This window comes from Macrobrachium nipponense, chromosome 34 (genome assembly GCF_015104395.2).
Source record: "Macrobrachium nipponense isolate FS-2020 chromosome 34, ASM1510439v2, whole genome shotgun sequence".
Taxonomy (NCBI): Eukaryota; Metazoa; Arthropoda; class Malacostraca; order Decapoda; family Palaemonidae; genus Macrobrachium; species Macrobrachium nipponense.
In genome coordinates, this window is record NC_061095.1 from 17931646 (window position 1) to 17949761 (window position 18116).

At 36.8% G+C, this 18116-nt stretch overlaps 1 protein-coding gene across 6 annotated transcripts in view; it reads right to left on the bottom strand.

Annotated features, from left to right (window-relative positions):
* LOC135207945 (calcium/calmodulin-dependent protein kinase kinase 1-like) overlaps positions 1-18116 on the bottom strand; it is a 382666-nt gene that overhangs the window by 69992 nt on the left and 294558 nt on the right. The gene's annotated exons all lie outside the window — the stretch shown is intronic.

Here is an 18116-nt window from a genome sequence, read left to right on the forward strand (position 1 = left end):
CGTTACGCTTCATAACGGGAGCATCGTAGCGAATTCCCCGATAACCCCCCGTAATTAATAACGATGGATATTGATGTAGGACGAATTATTCATTGAATAGAGTGAGATTTGATGTTGGTGTAGAACGAATTATTTATTGAATAGAGCGAAATAAATACGCGTTATGGTTTTAGGCCTTCATGGGCGATTCCTCAAGGAGGAGCAAGATTATTTCCCAGAGAGAGAGAGAGAGAGAGAGAGAGAGAGAGAGAGAGAGAGAGAGAGAGAGAGAGAGATTTGAAAAGCTGTAAAAAATAATTTTTTTAGAGAGAAAAAGAAAGAAAGAGGAATCGATCTGAAAGAAAATTTTTCCATATGAGAGAGAGAGAGAGAGAGAGAGAGAGATGAGATGAGAGAGAGAGAGAGAGAGGAGAGACGAGAGAGAGAGAGAGGAATATCTGGAAACTGCAAGAAAACAATCGCCCCACATGCGAAAGAGCAACTGTTGTTTGCGCATCTTGGAAGAAAGGTAATGAACTAGCAATGCAAAATCTGTATATCAATTTCAACTGAATCCCGTTCTGTGAAAGGCTAATCCCATACGGGAATCCATCTGATCACAGACCCTACATCATATATATATATATATATATATATATATATATATATATATATATATATATATATATATATATATATATATATATATCCTATATATATATATATATATATATATATATATAATATATATATATATAATACCTATACATATATATATATATATATATATATATATATATATATATATATATATGTAAAATATCCCTATATATATGTTAAAAATGTATGTCAGCAAATATATTCCCATACGACTCCGCGGCGCCACAGAGCCAAAAATTGAATCGCAATGAATACACAAGTCAATGAGACAAGAGACACGAAGATGCTCTGCACGAAACTCGAGGGATAAAAATAACGAGAGAGAGAGAGAGAGAGAGAGAGAGAGGAGATTGAAAAGCTGTGGAAAATCATTTTTCTGAGATAGAGAGAGAGAATTGAAGCTGGAAGAAAAATCTCCCAGAGAGAGAGAGAGAGAGAGAGAGAGAGAGAGAGAGAGAGAGAGAGAGAGAGAGAGAGAGCTCTTTCCTGGAAAACCAGCAGCGGGACTATCCACTTTAAACATCTTATGAAAATCTAATGAGGAGGAATGTTGGTCAAAGAAAAGGAAACTCGGGTGGGGGGGAGGAGGAGGAAGGGGGAGGTTAGAGGAGAGGAGGAGGAGGAGGAGGGGAAGGGGAGTAGAGGATGAGGGAGGGAGAAGGAACCCAACGAAACGCGAGCCTCCTCTGCAGCTGGTGCTTGACTCTTTTTGGGAAAGGGGGAAAAGGTTAAAGGTCAGCCAGGCGATATGCACAGACCTCGTCCTCGGGAAGGTCCTAACCATTATCCCCTCTTTCCTCGTTACTCCTGACAATCATCACGTTTCCTCATCGTCGTCATATTCATGATGACGATGATGGTGCCTCCGGAGAGACGAAGACTTGTGTTTTATGACCCGCTAAATATTGGGATAGGCAGTGAGGACACTTGTATTTTAATGCATTTTTATCTATTTGTTCATTTAGTTAGTTATTTATTTTTTAATAAGTGGTATCTCTTCTTTCTGTACTTTCCTTTGCCTCGAATCACTTCTTCCTAATAAGACACCTTAATAATAATAATAATAATAATAATAATAATAATAAATAATAATAATAATAATAATAATAATAATAATATAATAAAGAAGGATATGGGATATGCCAGTGGAAATTGTACCCATAATCATAGGAACACTAGCACGATCCCAAGATCCCTGAAAAGGAATCTGGAAAAACTAGAGGCTGAAGTAGCTCCAGGACTCATGCAGAAGAGTGTGATCCTAGAAACGGCGCACATAGTAGAAAAGTGATGGACTCCTTTGAGGCAGGATGCAACCCGAACCCCACACTATAAATGCCACCAGTCGAATTAGAGGATTGTGCTAGAGCAAAAAAAATAATAATAATAATAAGTAAGTTCCACGAAGACTATTGTATAAAATACGTTTTCGAGACAATAGTTATTAACCAATTTATTTATTTATTTTTGTTAATTGGGTCTCTTTTTTTTCTGTATTTTCCTTTACCTCGCCTTACTTTTTCTTAATGAACACCTTAATAATAATAATAATAATAATAATAATAATAATAATAATAATAATAATAATAATAAGTTCCTCGAAGACTATTGAATAAAATACGTTTTCGAGACAATGAATAGTTCACCTTGAAGGAGAGCGTATGGACAAAAAAGCGGTTTCAGTCTGGGGCAAATATTTAGGGAGATTGGCTTTTCCAGACTATGATCAAAGGGATAAGTGGGATCCAGCCATTTTTCTCCACTCTTGAGATTGCTTACATTCACCAAGAACTATTAAAAATAAAATGATTCTTGTAGGGAATAATATAAGAGAAGTACCAAGATAAATAACGGTGGAAACTATTATCGATAAAAATTCTTCAACTTATATGAAAATGACGAAAAAACTTATCAAAAGAGGAGTCAGTGGTACAAATAGACAAATATGTCTTTTTTTGTAGTTAATTTTCATTAAATACTAACACCCATTAGCATTCCCTCAAACTTTATAAAACAATGCTTTAAGAAATGTATTTTAAGTTCCTCTTACAGGCGTATGAAGCGTTCTTGATAGTTAAAAGTGGTGTACATCGACCGTAGACTTTCTGGACTGGAAACCATAAATATTGGATGCAGTACAATGGGATTATGACTGATCGAAAAGTCTTCTGCAGAATACAAAATTACAAGGAATATCAACCCTTTTTTCAGCCGTAATATTTCATCCCTATGACAGTACAGTTTTATTTTGACAAGTATATGATTTGTGTGAAATAAATGACGATGAGATAGATATGCACCGTTGAAAAATTATAATGATAATGACACGCATAACATAACACACACTACATACATATAATATATATATATATATATATATATATATATATATATATATGTATATATATATATATGTATATATACATACATACATATATATATATATCATATATACATACACACACACACACACACACACATATATATATATATATATATATATATATATATATATATATATATATAATATATATATATATATATCATACATATACTATATATATATATATATTTTTTATTTTTTTTTTTTAACACAACCATGTATATATATACATCTTCTGTAGCTGGTTCATTCACTAAAATGGCATCAAATATTACGACACATACAAATAGACACAGACAATGCTAAAAACGAACAAACTCGAAGAACTTGTCCAAAACAAAAGTGTACAACACACCCTACGCCAACAGAGAGAGATAGCGAGACCGAAATAAATATCCCCTTTCCAAAAAAAGCGAACGTCTGCCTTCCACAAACGTAGCAGCAGCAGCAGTGTGATGCAAGAGACTGAAATCCCTCCATAATTGGCATTCCTCTGATGCCATATTCCCCTGCTCTTGTGGCTTCTCGACAGCGCCGATGATACCGCCTGTCTCCGTGATTCCATCTCTCTATGGCTCTATTTCTATAGCTGTTTCTAAACGAAAAGTGTCTCTATTTTTTAGACCTTTTTTTAATGGCAGTCTGATGCCTTCGTTCGATTTTTTTAAAACAACTGTTTTATTCCGTTTCATATTTCAAATTCATCGTGTATCTAAATTTTTTCTTAATATTGTCAATGACACATTTGACCATTTTCGTATATATTCTTTTATCTAATTTTATAAATTACATGTTTTATAGCTTTAGCATACTTTATTCGCTTTTCTAAATACTTTATAAACTTTCTCCAACTTTTTCCGCTTTTCTAAATGACTCATTTTATCTTTCCCTCCTCTGTAAGTGACAATATCCTTTTACTTTTGTTTTACTGACATTCTACTATTTCCTCTTTATTAAAGTGACAGCCGCTTATAAATAAATATATATATATATATATATATATATATAATATATATATACTATATATATTATATATATATATATATATATTATATATATATATATTATATATTATATATATATATATAATATATATATATATATATATATATATGGATATATATATATATATATAGTATTCCTGACATCGCACGAAATAAACTAAGGAAATTCCCCTTTTCCGTTTGGGCAGACTAATCCCAAAGAGACACAAGGCTCGATTTTCACAGGAAAAAAGAAAACAAAAGAACTCCGTCTTTGTAATGGGGATCTCACTCCTTAAATGGAGATCCCAAGACCCGAGGAAATTAAAGGAATAAGGGAGAGAGAGAGAGAGAGAGAGAGAGAGAGAGAGAGAGAGAGAGAGGAAAAATTCGTTCGGTGGAACAAAGATGGCAAGAGAAAAAGTAAATGAATGCTGGAGAGAGAGAGAGAGAGAGAGAGAGAGAAGGAAAAATTCGTTCGATAGAATGAAAATGGCGAGAAGAAAAACATCCTAGGAGAGAGAGAGAGAGAGAGAAGGAAAAATTCCTAAATCCTGGTCCTCCTTAAAAATAATTCTTCTAGGCCCATCATACAAACAACTTTGTTCTTAAGAAAAAAAAACACGCTCCAAGGAGAGAAAACTCTCTTTATCTTCATTTTCATTAAAGCCTGAGGAGGCTCGGCTTCCCTTCTGCAAATAAAAATATCAAGTCGCCCCAAATAAATATAGACCTTTTTCCACGCCTCTGTACAAGCTGAATACTTCAAAAGGAGACAGGTCCTACTATTAAAAACCGTTCAAACGTATTTATATTTATAAATTTAAATTTAATCTCACTCAGAATGTATTTTATCAATGTCCTGAACGTATTATATTATATTCATTTCGTCGACTCCAATACATATTTTATATATGAAACAAATTTGCTAAATGGACTTTTCACGTATATATTGCTACACAGTATTTTATTGCTTAAAAGAACTTCATGAAATTTACTGCAAATAACTCATCGTATTAGCTACTAGTAATTTAACACATTTAGATAATAAATTCTATCAAATTCAGTACTCTGTATTTTTCCATATTTACCCTTGTTAGTTTGTCAAATACAGTACCGATTCACAGAACTGACTGTGCTGGATTTATCAAATATATTACATAAATTTACCAGATTTTCTACACAACCTTCCCAAATTTACGATACATAATTTAACAAGTCCATCGTACGTTTTTTTCATACATAAATTTATGAGAAAAAATTTGTAATATCTGCTACATGGGATTCACTGGGCGGTATTTATGAAAATGTATGAAAAATAACTTAGTCAAATCAGCTACACCGTATTCACTGTACGGTATTTATGAAAATGTACGACATACAATTTATCAAATCTGCTACTCGGGATATGTACCAAACACGACCCGTACATAACCCTTTAAAAAATACACTACAGCTACGACCGGGTTTAATTTTAAGCCCAGGGGTATCAGAATAAGAAGAAGAAAAAAAACATAAAAAAAACCTTCCATGACACATTTGGACTTCTGACCTTTCGGCGGGTGGAAGAATATAAAGGCGATCAATATCTGTATCTGTTTGTCATACGGGATCTCTGATGTCGCCCGAATAAAAAAAAAATAAAAAAAAGTTATAAGCGACAACAACACCGTGACTAATTAGCGCCTGACGAGTTCCTGTAACACTCTCTCTGTCAATAGTCTTAATTATCGTGTATGGTTAAGCAAAAGTATCGGTGTTGTTAATGAATGACTAATGGTTGATCATCAGGAGATATTTCAGGCAATGGAGAGAGAGAGAGAGAGAGAGAGAGAGAGAGAGAGAGAGAGAGAGAGAGAGAGAGAGAGAGAGAGAGAGAATGGTTATGCAAAAGTATCGGTGTCACTAAAGAAATGACTAATGATTGATCATCACGAGATATTTAAAGCAATGTAGAGAGAGAGAGAGAGAGAAATGGTTAAGGAAAAGTATAGGTGTCAATAATGAATGACTAATGGTTGATCATCTTGAGATATTTTATTTTATTTTCGGCAATGTACACACTAAAACAAAAATAACCACAGAAAAAAAAATTATTCATTTCGTATCAATCACAGAGACAATACGAAAATCCATGGTTCAGCGCTTAATTCATTATATATATGTGTCAATCACAAACAACAAACCGACAAAACACACAAAGGTTCGTCAATCACCCGCCTTGCGCTGATGATACTTTGAGAGAAAAAAAATATTTACCATCGACGACTAATAACAATCACCAATCACAAAAGGCAACGCCAATCACCACCACCGACGGCCAAACAACAAAGCTGTCAACACAGAACCGCATCGCTAGTTCAATAACAGTCTGGTAGCCCACACGACGACCCGCTCCTCCCCCGCCCCACCACCGCCACCACCAAAAGTTTATCTTGACCCGGTAATTAAACATTCTAATTACTAGACCGTGAGAGTTCGACTAAAAAGGAGTGAGGGAAGAAATAAAAGAGGGGCAATATAAAAGGGTAAAACAAAGGGGAGATTTAAATGAACAGGTCAGGGCGGTCACCCCCACACACCCCTCCAAAAAAAAAAAAAAAAAAAATTTGTCTCAGTGCTTGCACAGGGTACATGTGATGGGCCGACGGTGACAGATGAGAGAGAGAGAGAGAGAGAGAGAGAGAGAGAGAGAGAGAGAGAGAGAGAGGAGAGAATATTATATATACATTATTCTACACCATCCCGGGGGATCACGTGACTAAATGTAGTACAAGAGCCAGACGGGGATAATAAACGGTATAATGACCCAGTGTTCTCGTGTATAATATACACCTTCTTCAGGGTACAGTGTGTATTAATACACGAAAGCGCGGGGGTACCAATACCTATCATTATTTTACTCTGGGACTCTTGCAGTTCATTTAGCCATTATTATCTTCTGGATATATATATATATATATATATATATATATATATATATATATATATATATATATATATGAATAACTTGATCACGAAGTATATAAAACGTGATGCTATGTATAAATAAAGGTTTTTTGGTTTTTTTGCCACGAAGGAAAAAAATGAAAAAGCGAGTTAGCCGAGTACTGTCGGTCCTATTCGGACCCTTTACAGTAAAGGGTCCGAATAGGACCGAAAGTACTCGGCTAACTCGCTTTTTCATTTTTTTCCTTCGTGGCAAAAAAACCTTTATATATATATATATATATATATATATATATATATATATAATATACATATATATATATATATATGTATGTATGTATGTTATCATTATCATTCTTAAGATGAACCACTATTCTTATGTAAAATGCTCACCACCACAGAGGGGCCACTCACTTGAAATTCAAGCTTCCAAAGATTATGGCGTTCATTTAAAAGAGGTGAGAAAAGGTTTTAGGATATACAGGAAAAGATCAGTTATTAAACAATAAAAAATATATCGGCAAATAAATAAATAAACAGATAAAAACGTAAATTATGAAAATAACAAGGAGAACTGTTTTAGATTCGTAATCCATTGCATCTTCGATCGAACTTTAGGGGTTCCCATTCCACAATATTCCCAGTTCCAATTCCACAACATTCTTAGTTCCAATTCCACAATATTCCCTGTTCCAATTCCACAACAGTCTCCAACGGTCTGAGGGACTGAGGACCACTCTGGAACGGATGTTACAGTTTATTTGCCCGGCCCCAATCTAATCAGTCTCATTTCTCATCCTAATTGCACGTTTTCTCCTCCTCGAGTCGACTTCCTATTTTCACTGGCCCGTAAATCGTGCCAATTACCGTAAACAGTTGGCGTCACGCTGATTGGTCTTCTGTGCCTGTAGTCTGGCAATGACAAAAGTTGTTTCAATTTACCATGAGTTTGGCGCTGTCAAAATTTTGTCGGTAAATACATGCAATTCTTGAGAATTATAACTAACTGCAAAATAAAATCTGACAATGACCAAAATATTTTTTTTCTAAATTACCATAAGTTTGGCATCAGTGCAATCTTCTTACAAAACATATATACTTCTTGATAATCGTCACTGATGTCTGTAAAATGAATTCTGGCAAAGAAAAATGAGTTTGGCACTGTAAACCAATTAAAAAATATATACAATTCTTTGATATTTATAATTGACGTCTGCGAAATTAATTCTAGCAATGACAAAATAACAAATTCTTTCAAATTACCTTGAGTTTGGCACTGTGAAAACTTATTAGTAAGTATATAAAATACTTGATATTTATAACTGATGTCGCAAAATGTATTCTGCCTGCAAAAAAAAAAAAAAAAAAAAAAAAAAAAAAAAAAAAACGAGTTTCGCACTGTCATAACTTAACAATTATATACAATTTTTGACAATTTCAATTGACGTCTACAAAATAAAATCTGCCAGTCAAAAATTTTTTTTCAATTTACCATGAGTCTGGCAGTCAAATCCTTGTTATTTAATATATACAATTCTTGCTAATTAGAACTGATGTTTACAAAATCAATTGTGACATTTATATATATATATATATATATATATATATATATATATATATATATATATATATATATACAAAGCGCCTGATTTCCTGAAAAGAATACCAAACTAAAACTGACGGGAAAGATAATTCGACAAAAACGACAGGTAACCATGAAGCCAGAAAGCAGAGTATACGAACAGCCCCCTGAGGCACTTCTAATAATAAAAAAAAATAAATAAAAACTCCTTCACAATAAGGCTGCAAACCGCCCGCCCCCACCCCGTACTCACAGCAAACTTCCTATTACGACTGAATCATTTCAGAAAGAGTAACGACCGAGCGGCAAAAACCACTCCGGAATCAATACATTATTCTTCTTCTTCTTCTTCGTTTCAGTCCACGTTCAAGAACCCCAGATTACCTGCGAAATAATTCCAAGCTTAATGTGATGGTTGCGTTCATTTGCAGTGATGAAGATGCGGGAGGGGAGGATGAGGATGGGGAAAGGGAGGGGGGTAGGAAGGAAGGAATGGCAATGTCCCTCCTTCCATGGAAGAGGAGGGGAGTGGGGGGAGAGAGAGAGGGAGGACATATTTCATTCACACTGGAATATATGATAAGGCAATCAATCAACGGCGCTTGCATGCAGTTTGCTCTTAGCAAATGATCCTGGGGGGAGGAGGAGGAGGAGGAGGTGGGGGGAAGAGGAAAGGGATAGGAAGAGAATTGGTAAGAGGAGGAGGAGGAGGAGAGGAGACCGTTAGGAGGATGGAAGACAGGATTTCCAGCCACTTGGAGATGAATTAGTGTTGGCGCTACTCCGACGGATCCAATCTTCCATGGAGATACGTGAATGAATGGTGACAACTCTTAATCATTACTTGGGGTTGTCATTCTTTTTATTATTATTATTATTATTATTATTATTATTATTATTATTATTCATTATTATTATTATTATTATTATTGAAAATAATGGCTATTTCAGCCGCGTTCATCTTGTATAGAAGTTTCTCTATTTATTATTACTGACTTTGCTTCCGCACTCAAATTGGCCATTAAAACGCCAAATGGGGGAATCATGTCAAAAACGTGGTATTTCTCAAATCGAATATATTATACAAAATTCAGTACAAATTGTATAATATATTCAATTTGACAAATACCACGTTTTTTTACATGACTACCCCATTAGGCGTTTTAACAGCCAATTTGAGTGTAGAAGAAAAGACAGTAATAAGAAGAATAGAGAAACTTCTATACAAAATAAACGCGACTGAAATGGCCGTTATTTTCAATAAAACCTTTATTAATGAAGGTCTTCTTCCAGCATATTATTATTATTATTATTATTATTATTATTATTATTATTATTATTATTATTATTATTATTATTTCAGTAGATGAAACCTATTCACATGGAACTAGCACACCAAAGCACCATCGACTGGAAACTCAAGCTTCCAAAGAATGTTAGTTTTAACCTCTCCACCGCTAAAGACCCCACTGACTGCGGTAGTAACTGCTCATGATACAGAATAAGTGATTTTTTTTAATTTTTTCATCGTCTTTGGGGGTAGGCGCGAACTCGAGTCATCTGAGCGGCCCGTCACGACACTAGTGATCACACCAGCGGACCAGGAAAATGATTATAAGAACGATGATGAAATCAATTCATTGTTGCTGTTGTGGTTTTTCTTTTATATTTAGTTTATAGTCGATTCACTTCTTAAAGATCAGAACATAAGAAATTTGTGCAAAAATCCGCATAGTCATTTATATGTATTCGAGCGAAAGAATTCCATAACACTTGTGTTTAGTATTACTTGGGCCAATCTAGTCATTTATCAGAGAATGTTCGAGTGGGAAAAAGCCCAACTAAAATATCTACGCCTTATTTAGGTCTGCATTACAGAAGATTTAAGCGTAAACATTTAAACATTTGTCAACAATCAAAACCGTTGAATCATTTCAAGAGAAAGTTCAAGTATCGGAATTCCAAAACCTAGTCTAGCCTATCAGTTTATCACAGAAATATCCAAGAATAGAAAGACTCAACACAATAACCTTTCCCCTTCAACATGTCCACAGCTGAATAAATTGCACGAGGGCATCCACGCACAAAAACCATCTAATAAATTGTGCTTTCACATTGGCATGTGTACAAATACTTCACCAAAACGCCCATAAGAAATAAACACAAAAAATCATTTCGTATCTGTACACATCATATCTATATTATAGGTCGTTCCGTCCCAGCCTTTCACGACAATCCATCAACATCAAATCTTGCTTTATGCTTTCGAATGCGGAAGGGATGCTCCCCGTGACATATAGGATAACCATTAAAATCTGACCCAGCTGATAAAACGCCACAGAGACCTGACCAGATGTCTCCGGGTCGTGATTTTATTTCCCAGTTAACGAATGTTCATTTTAAAGAGAAATGTTACGTCTGGTTCCTCTGTATTTGTTTTAAACCACTTCTCTCCCTTTTTTCTTACCCAGGAATATATATGTATTAAAATTATGGAAATTTGTTTAAAACCAGATATAAATTTGTGTTCAACACTGTATTTCTTTAAGGGTGGTTATTGTTTGCGTTAAACAAATCTGCACTAAGTGAAAATCAGCGTTCAACAGCAAAGCATTTTTTAGATGCTGGACTGCAATTATCATTTTTTTTAGTCCAATGTAAATAGAAGCTATTCCTGTCCGCCCTCAGATCTTAAAGATTACTGAGGCTAGAGGGCTGAAAATTGGTATATTGAACATCCACCCCCCAATCATCAAACATACCAAATTTCAGCCAACTAGCATCAGTAGTTTTGATTTTATTTAAGGTTACATTTAGTCATGAACTTGCGTCTGGCAACACGACGCAGGCCACCACGACTGGCTATGAGTTTCATGGGCCGCGGGTGAGAGCTTCAAACAACATTATACGCTGTACAGAAAAACGTATAAAACAGGAGTTAATAACAGTGTATGGGAAAGAGAATTGACATTTGAAACCACGTCAAGATACTGAACCTGGAAATACCTCATTCTTTACCTACTTTCAACTTCTCATTAAGCAACTTCTAACCTCACTCTTACTACTTATCAAACAGACCCTAATCTGTCATTCCAGCATTTCGCGGCCCCATACCAAAAAAAACCCTCGTGACTCCTCAGAACCAGCTTTAGGATGAGCATAATCGATTGATCAGCCTCTCCACTTTAGTGGATATCCCTGGCGGGGTCGGGAAACATCATCAGCTGGTGCGACAGCAGTGAGATAAAAAACCAATTAGTCAATCAACGTGGCTTTGAATCTGCTTTTATTCCTCTGTAGATCTGAAAATCCTTTTGAGAGAGTTTTCAGTGGCATCCGAAACTGGTTACTTTGAATTTAAAGGGATGGCAAATTTAGGGGTTTTTTTTAATTAAAGGGAAAGTTAAATGAGGAATTTACTCGTAACTGAATCTTGTGTAAAATAACATAATACAAGTTTAAACAAAATCACTTAGATGTGATTAACAAGGCGTGATCCGACCTCAAGCATGCCCACCGTGCGTGCTTAAATCTACGGTCAAATAGCTTGTTTTTTCACCAACGAAAATGACAATACGCTACATTTTTAAAATTATAAATAATTGTTCAGTACTGTTTAACGTCTACATTATTTTTTTTACAGTGTTCATGCTAATAAATAAATCATAAATATCCTATCCTTAAATTCGCGAAACACTTTTTTCAGGACTTTTTAGGCTCTTCCATAGGGCTTTCCTACCCCCCCCCCCAACAAGAACAACAATAACAACAAAGTAGTCTGTAGGCTTACTCCCCGAGTAAGCGAAAATAGGATCCCTCAACCGATAATCGTAATACTAATAGAGACGACGAAGGTCAGAGCGGACTTTATGATCGTGTACCTTCCGTCAGCGATAGGCCAGAGTGAGTTATAGGCAGTCGGCACCATCTACTTTAAATAGATTAACCACCGCAGCGTTGCACACAACTCCACGTTCGTCGGTTGTTGAAGGGGCCATCATGGTAGTGTATAAAAGGAATTTACAGAGCGTTCCTTGATAATAATGGTGTTTAAATATCTATATACCTAGTGGAGGAGAAACCATATTATCTTCAACTTCTAATACTATATATCAGACCTTCGTCAATGGCTTGGAAATAAAGTCGAAACCGGTCAGGACCTACACCCTGTCTCTTTATTTTTCACCTGTGGATATGTGTTTTTAAATGATCACGTTATATATATATATATATATATATATATATATATATATATATATATATATATTATATATATATATATATATAGCGAATACCACAGGAAAATGATAGTCAGAAATCCAGGCGCTTTCGTCTTTACTAAGACACTGTCATTCGCTCCTTGACAATGCTTAGTGAAGACGAAAGCGCCCTTGGATTTCTGACTATCATTTCCTGTATTCGCTTATTTAATGAAGTCACGTGCATCTACTGTGATTTTTTAAGTGTATATATATATATATATATATATATATATATATATATATATATATATATATATATATATATATATATGTGTGTGTGTGTGTGGTGTGTGTCTGTGTCTGTGTGATGTGTGTGTAATGAGCATGCGTGCGTGTGTGTATTGCCAATAATGTACATATAATAGCAACTAAAAACCTGGTGTTTCCAGCGAAATTCCAGGAAAATATCTCTAAAACCCCATTTATAAAAGCATCATGCTACAGCACATTTCACTCTCCTTTTCTCTTTCCCAGCAACCCTGGGTCTGGTACATGCAATGAGTTGCCCTTTTCGTCAGCTGTCGGATACCCAAGGCACCCCCACCATCCCTTCGCGCCTAACTCCGCCCCCCCCCCCCCCCCCCCCCCCCCTCACAATGGAAAAGAAAATGATTGGCAGAAACTGGAAAGCGCGTTTTGAAACCCTGCAACTGACACACTGGTATGGGCAAGAACAATCCGTTGGAAGTTTAAAGCTACGTAGACTATTTTAGAAGGGTTTGATAGCACACATGCGCGCGCATACACATTCTCTCTCTCTCCCTCTCTCTCTCTCGTCTCTCTCTCTCTCTCTCTCTCTCTCTCTCTTCAGGATTTAGGATATATTTCCTCTCGAAAGTTCTGCTCCACTGAACGAATTTTTCCGTTCCCTCTCTCTCTCTCTCTCTCTCTCTCTCTCTCTCTCTCTCTCTCTCTCTCTCTCTCCTATTAGACGAGAATGCTAACCGATCACATTACGAAGCCTAAACTATTACGTCATTCATTTTCTAAATTATAATTACCCCACAGGAAACTAATCTTGTTAATGGGTTGCAAAATATAAATACAGAATTCGAATTTAATAAAAAAAAATTACTCAGCTATGTATTTTTCTTTATTATGACTGCTAGATTAAGGGTTTCCTCTGCTCCCCCTCTCTATTACGATAATTAACATTGCCTCGCCTTCCTTGTTCATAATTATGATTTCCCGACTTGGCAATTCGCGTTTTGCTGACTTGTCTTTGTTTTCGGAGTTTGTATTTCGTCACATTCCATAATAATAATAATAATAATAATAATAATAATAATAATAATAATAATAATAATAATGTTCTAAGGGGCCCACAATAATTCTGGACCGAAGATGAACCAAGGAAAGGGTTCGAAAGCTTTCATAAAGTGTTTATAAATTATACACGAACTTTACACATTTTTGTTATTGTGGACCCCTTTAGAACATTGTATAAAATCTCGTGATGAAAGAGAGTTTTTCCCCAAAATAATTCATAATAATAATAATAATAATAATAATAATAATAATAATAATAATAAAAGTTGGACCTGAAGTCGGTTGATGGTTTGACGACGTCCCCTCGTTTCCCCGTGATTGCTTGAGATGTTATGACTCTGGAGTTTCTTTTAACTTGAATTTTTTTTTTATTCTGACTCTGTATTTAAGTAATCTTTGTTTGATCTGCACACTAAGGGGAAACCTCAGTCTTGCTCTGACAACAGATTTCGTGTGTAATCTCTTTTTTACTTGAATGTATATTCATACTCTTTATTTAAGTACCTCTGTTTGTTCTCCACACTAAGGGGAAACCCCAGTCTTGCCCTCATTACAGACTGTCTGTGTAATCTCTCCACTAAAGGGAAACCCCTAGTCTCGCCCTCATTACAGCATGTCTGTGTAATCTCTCCACTAAAGGGAAACCCCTAGTCTCGCCCTCATTACAGCCTGTCTGTGTAACTTCTCCACTAAGGAGAACATCTAGTTTCGCCCTCATTACAGACTTTCTGTGTAATCTCTCCACTAAGGGGAAACCCCTAGTCTTGCCCTCAGCATACTGTCTGTGTCATCTCAAAGCGTTTCAGTCGAAAGCACCTCTTAGGGAAAACCTTTACCAGACGGACCCAATAAAGACTTCGATATTCACGAATAAAACATGGGCAGCAACAACACACGCCCCAAGGACAAAAGACATGTCGCAACTGACTCGAACAATCGAACGGGACAAGACGAGACTCCCGGAGGACACTGGCGCAACGCCCTTAGTGTCTCTCTCTCTCTCTCTCTCTCTCTGTCCCCACACCAAAATAGCCGAGTCGTCCCACAGACGTCCCGCAGAAGACGACGACCCAGCAGCAGCAGCAGCAGCAGCTGGGGTACGAAGGCTGTGACGTCATCAAATGAACATCGGGGAAAATGGGGGGAGGAGGGAGATTTCGTCGGGGGAATTCCCTGGAAAAAGTGGAAAGAAGGCCAGGTGGGGTAGGGGGGGGAGAGGAGGGTAAGGGACTGTGTTGGGGGAATTCCAGGCGAAGCTGGAAGGAGAAACCCAATGAAAGAGAAGACATTCATGGGGAAAACAAGAGGGGAATTCGTTGGGGAAAGAGGATGTTGTGTTGGGGAAAGGGGGAAAGGATTAGAGAGGAAGAAGGGGATCTGATGAAAGGAGGAAGAGGAGGAGGAGGAAAGGGGGGGAAGGGAGAATCAGTGTGGCGTGTCCTGATGGCTGGGAGAAGATAGGATATTGTAACTAAAACCCGAGTATCAGAAAGCGGAGCGTGAATCAATACTTCAGAGCCTTGTTTTCGTTGTTCTATGAGCGTGTTAATTAGCTCATTGTAGGAAACAAACGACGTATTCATCTGTTCCATATCGCTTCACTCAAGACCCACATATGTATTTATATCTTTTTGACAGAGAACGAAGCTCTTTGTTAATGCTTAATGATCAAGGATAGAAGGCGGTCGGGCGTTCAAGGACGTCTATAAATAGGGTTTGTAATGTTTTTTGGCCTAAACTGAACATTTGAGTTACAAAATCTATATCAACGATTTGTTGCAGGTTTCACGTAACTACGAGATACGGCGTTCATGAATATTGTTATTGCAATGCAAATTAATTAATCTTTATGCGTTGCAAAGATGCGTGTCAACGATTGAAGTTTTCTTCTGTTTTACATGTCTGCATTTCTTCATACTAGCAAACATTTGTATGCAGAAATTATGTATGGTAAATTCGTAAAGTAACTAAGTCTACGGGCATAACCAGCCCCGTTTCACGGGCAGAACCAGATCTGTTTCAGGGAATCCCTTCTCACCTCCACCCCCTTCGGGGAGGTAGGATGAAACCCCATTATAAACCATCTTAGGGGTCCCCACTATAACCCTGCTGAAATTCATGCCCATCGGACCAGCCGTTTCGCCGTGGTTGAATGACAGACGGACGGACGGACAGACATAACGCGATTTATGACGAATTGCATAACCAACATTACAATTCGTTCCAGTTTCCTAAGCTTCGCGTCATTCCCGTCTTCACAAAACCCTAAATGCTCTCTTAATCCAGATTTCACGTGAAACCCGTGACGAAATTCGTCCTTGGTTAAAACGCGCTCTCTCTCTCTCTCTCTCTCTCTCTCTCTCTCTCTCCTGCTCTCTCTTCTGGTCTCTAGTGGAGTTTCAAATTTTCGATGCAGGAACCAATGCGCCTTTCATCCTCATCCTCATCCTCATCATCATCATCATCATCATCATCATCAAAAGGCACAAATTTACATTATACCACTGTTTTTTTTTTTTTCCAGACGTGGGAGGTAAAAAAAATTTTTTTCGTGGAAATTCAAAATTTTCCAAAAGTCGGAAAGCAATGGAATATAAAGCGTGTGAATTCAACCCTGGATTGCAATCCGCGAGTTCAACTCTTAGAATCAACTCACCAATTCAATCCACGAATTCAGCTCTCGAAATCGAGTCACGAATTCAGCTCTCGAATTCAACCCAAGAATTCAACCCTAGAATTCAACCTTCGGATTCAACCATCAAATCTTACACACCAATTAAACTCTAGAATTCAACACAGAGAACAAAAAATAGAAATCAATACTTTAACCTGTCTCCAAAAAATGCATTGTAGCCCCGGATACAAAACCGAATTCAGATTGCCATTAAAAAAAAACGTCTATCGAGTTCTCCAAACAAGTGACACAAATAATATCAACTCCTTTCCTGGCTTTCTAGTATATCCTTTAAGGATAATAACAGGTCTACTCCTAATACTACTACTACTACTACTACTACTCCCCAAGTAATGCATTTCCCAGCGCGAGTCTGCATGGGTGAAAGCCAATAGACAAAGGGACCCCCCCCCCCCCCCCCCCCCGGCAAGTTGGCCAAGACCGCTTTAAAACGCACCCGATAATATAATCTTCTCTGCTCCTCCGTCGCTGTTCCTTCCTCGCTCTTTCGAAACTACAAACAGCACCGATTGTGTGATTGCCTACGGAAAAAAGGATACGTGAAAGAGGCTAGGGATAAAAGGCTACGGAAACAAGGTTAAGGGGAAAAAAGCTACGGAAACAAGGCTACGGGAAAAAGGCTAAGGGGAAAAATTTCAAGGGAAAAAAGGCTACGGAAAAAAGGCAACGGAAACAAGGCTACGGGAAAAAGTCCATGTGAAAAAAGACTAAGGGAAACAAGGCTACGGAAGAAAGTCCATGGGAAAAAAGACTAAGGGAAACAAGGCTACGGGAAAAAGGCTAAGGGGAAAAATATTAAGGATAAAAAGGCTACGGAAAAAATACTAAAGGAAAAAGGTTACGGGAAAAAAGCTAAGGGAAACAAGGCTACGGGAAAAAGCTACGTGAAAGAGGAAAAGGGAAACAAGACTATGGAAAACAGGCTATGGGAAACCAGTTTACGGAAAAATGCTAAAGGAAAAAGACTACGAAAAAAGGCTATAAAAAAGGCTAAGTGAAAAAGGCTACGAAAAAAGCTACGTGGAAAAGACTAAGGAAAAAGGCTACAAGAAAAAGGCTACGGAAAAAAACCCACGGAAAAATGTGAGGGTCTATTACAGGAAAACTCGGGAGGCACAAGTGTCGGAATTAAAACATAAAGTTCGTGATGACTTAAATAATATGGGACGGACTTTGCCCGTGGGAGCATAAATGATTTTTTTTTCACTTGCGAGCTAAAAGTGTCGTAATACTGGTAATTTAAATAATCAAGGACGGACCCAGCTCCATTTTGTCGAGGAGAAAAATTGAATGAGCGAGAGATAAGTGTTATAACAAAAGTATTAAAATCCCTGATATAATTCAAATAATCAAG